General features: G+C 44.8%; 1 pseudogene across 1 annotated transcript; it reads right to left on the bottom strand.

Annotated features, from left to right (window-relative positions):
- Positions 1 to 742: 742 nt before the first annotated feature.
- Positions 743 to 1420, bottom strand: LOC116553838 (annotated as a pseudogene). The gene has a single exon (XR_004269936.1). The product of XR_004269936.1 is annotated as a transcription factor BTF3 pseudogene (transcript).
- Positions 1421 to 3465: the final 2045 nt, after the last annotated feature.

Genomic DNA, 3465 nt, shown 5'->3' with positions numbered 1-3465 from the left:
TGGAGTGCAATGGCGCGATCTCGGCTCACCGCAACCTCCACCTCCTGGGTTCAGGCAATTCTCCTGCCTCAGCCTCCTGAGTAGCTGGGATTACAGACACGCGCCACCATGCCCAGCTAATTTTTTGTAGTTTTAGTAGAGACAGGGTTTCACCGTGTTGACCAGGATGGTCTCGATCTCTTGACCTTGTGATCCACCCGCCTCGGCCTCCCAAAGTGCTGGGATTACAGGCTTGAGCCACCGCGCCCGGCCCCACTTTTTTTTTTTTTTTTTAATGCTACACTGTGATTTTAAATCTTTAATCAAATTCCAAAGGTTATCAGCCATATTACATGCCATGATTAGCTTTCTATAAGCAATTTTCTTTACTGTGTACAGATTGGTGTCAATTAAATAAAAAATAAAACTGAATACTAGGCAAAGAACTTTATTAACCTTGGTTTCAAACTTGATTCCCAGGTTTCTTTGGCTTAATTAGCTGCAAAGGATGAATTATGTATAAGCAAAAAACTGAAAAGAGCTGCAGTGTCCCAGGGGCTTGGGCTTAAAAATATTAGAGATCTAGATTTTATCAGATCCATAAACAAAAATTTCTTAAAAAGCAGTCATGCTGGGCATGGTGGCCCACGCTTGTAATCCCAGCACTTTGGGAGGCCAAGGCAGGTGGATTACCTGAGGTCAGCAGTTCAAGACCAACCTGGCCAACATGGGGAAACCCCTTTTTGTGAAAAAAAAAAAAAAAAAAAAAAAGCAGCCATAATATAAAATAGAAGCTCCCAGTAACTTCTTCAAGTTTTATCTTCAGAAGTTGACTCAATTCAGTTTGCCTCATTCTTGGAAGCCTCATCAAAATTCTCCACAAGATCTGGAACTTCATCATCCTCCTCCTCTCCAGTAGCAAGTGGTGCTTTTCCATCCACAGATTGTTTGGACAGAGCTTCAGCGAATCTCCTTAAACTAGTCAGACTGTCTGCCCCAAGCTGGTTTAAGATGCTGGGTAGCATTTCTGTCAGCGGCTTTGTCTCAGCATGGCCTGTAATGGTGAAAGTGTTCACTGCCAGAGATGCCTGAACTTTAGGGTTGTTAAAGTGGATCACTGTTCCTTGGTTTGTGAACATATTCACCTCTTCAATACCAGAGATATTATTTACCCCTAACATCTTTAAGGAGAACTGAAGTTTTTTATCATCTGCTGTGGCTGTCCTATGAACCACCTTCTTCTTTCTGCGAGCAGTTCCTTTCCCACCAATGCACACTTGTGCTTGCAGTTTGGCGAGTTTTTCCTGGTTCATGATTGTTTCTTTCATCTTGTCAGAGCGGATAAGGGGTCGTGTGGGGGACTAGGGTTGGTGCTCAAGGGGTCTCGGGTGGATGAGCTGAGATTAGGCACACACAGCGGGGATGCCAGATGGCAGCTAAAGGGCCCTTTTCACTTTCTTGTTTCCTTTAAAGCACAAAAGTTTGAACTCTGATGAAGTCTAAATTATTATCTATTTTTTCTTTTGTTGCTTGTGATTTTGGTGTACTTGGTAAACATACTGAAGTATAACCTACAGAGAAGTGCTCATATCATAAATGTACAACTTGACAAATTTTCTCAAACCGAACACACTGTGTAACCGGCGCTGAAATCAAGAAACAGAACATTACCAATACCCCAGTAGTCCTCCTCATGTCTCTTCCCCATCATGTTTTCCCTCCAAGGGTACTCACTGTCTTGATTTCATTATTTTTATTATTATTATTTTATTTATTTATTTTGAGACAGAGTCTTGCTCTGTCCCCCAGGCTGGAGTGCAGTGGCACAATCTCCATTCACTGCAACTTCTGCTTCCCAGGTTCAAGGGATTCTCCTGCCTCAGCCTTCCGAGTAGCTGGGACTATGGGCATGTACCACCATGCCCAACTAATTTTTGTGTTTGTAGTAGAGATGGGATTTCACCATATTGGCCATGCTGGTCTTCAACTCCTGACCTTGTGATCTACCTATCTCAGTCTCCCAAAGTGCTGGGATTATAGGCATGAACCACTGCGCCCAGCCATTATTATTATTTTTTGAGACAGATAGGGTCTCGCTGTGTCACCCAGCCTGGAGTGCAGTGGTGAAACCATGGCTCATTGCAGCTTTGACCTCCCCAGGTCAAAGTGATCCTCTCTTTTGAGACAGAGTATCGCTCTATCGCCCAGGCTAGAGTGCAGTGGCATAATCTCGGCTCACTGCAACCTCTGCCTCCTGGGTTCAAGCAATTCTTTGCCTCAGCCTCCTTAGTAGCTGGAATTGTAGGAGCCTGCCACCACACCTGGCTAATTTTTGTATTTTTAGTAGAGACAGGATTTCACCATGTTGGCCAGGCTGGTCTCAAACTCCTGACCTCAAGTGATCCACCTGCCTCGGCCTCCCAAAGTGCTGAGATTACAGGCGTGAGCCACCACGCCCGGCCCTGTCTTCATTTTTAATACCATGATTGGTTTTGCCTGTTTTTGAACTACAGAAATGGAATAATGCTAAAGAGGCAAAGATTCTTAATGATGTTACTCCCAAGCTGGGCAGGATGTAAAGAGACTAGAACTTCAAAAACTTTGAGTAGCCAGTCTCTTAGAAAAGCAATTTATGCTGGGTTTGATGACACATGCCTGTAATCCCAACTGCTTAGGGCTCAGGAGGCTGAGAAGGGAGGATTGCTTGAGCCCAGAAGTTCAAGACTAGCCTGGGCAACACATTCCCCCCACTTTTTTTTAAATGCAATTCCACCCATTGCAGCACTACTTTTAATACAGAGAATCTGGAAACTCCAGCCGGGTGTGGTGGCTTACACCTGTAATCCCAGCACTTTGGGAGGCTGAGATGGGTGGATCACCTGAGGTAGTTTGAGACCAGCCAGACCAACATGGAGAAACCCCGTCTCTACTAAAAATACAAAATTAGCTGGGCATAGTTGCGCGTGCCAGTGATCTCAGCTACTTGTAAGGCTGAGGCAGGAGAATTGCTTGAACTCAGGAGGCAGAGGTTGTGGTGAGCAGGGATAGAGCCATTGTACTCCAGCCTGGGCAGCAAGAGTGAAACTCTGTCTCAAAAAAAAAAAAAAAAAAAAAAAAAAAATTGCCAGGCGTAGTGGCTTATGCTTGTAATCCCAGCACTTTGGGAGGTTGAGGTGGGTGGATCACCTGAGGTCAGGAGTTTGAGACCAGCCTGGCTGACATAATGAAACTCCATCTCTACTAAAAATACAAAAATTAGTTGGGCTTGGTGGTGGATGCCTGTAGTCCCAGCTACTGGGAAGGCTGAGGCAGGAAAATCACTCCAATCTGTAATCCCAGCTACTCTGGAGGCTGAGGCAGGAGAATCGCTTGCACCCAGGAGGCAGCGGTTGCAGTGAGCTGAGATCCTGCCACTGCACTCCAGTCTGGGCAATAGAGGAAGACTCCATCTCAAAAAAAAAAAAAAAAATATATATATATATATAT

The sequence above is a fragment of the Sapajus apella genome, unplaced genomic scaffold (assembly GCF_009761245.1).
Source record: "Sapajus apella isolate SASKATOON/1434 unplaced genomic scaffold, GSC_monkey_1.0 scaffold13, whole genome shotgun sequence".
Taxonomy (NCBI): domain Eukaryota; kingdom Metazoa; phylum Chordata; class Mammalia; order Primates; family Cebidae; genus Sapajus; species Sapajus apella.
This window is presented reverse-complemented; position numbering and strand designations above follow the sequence as displayed.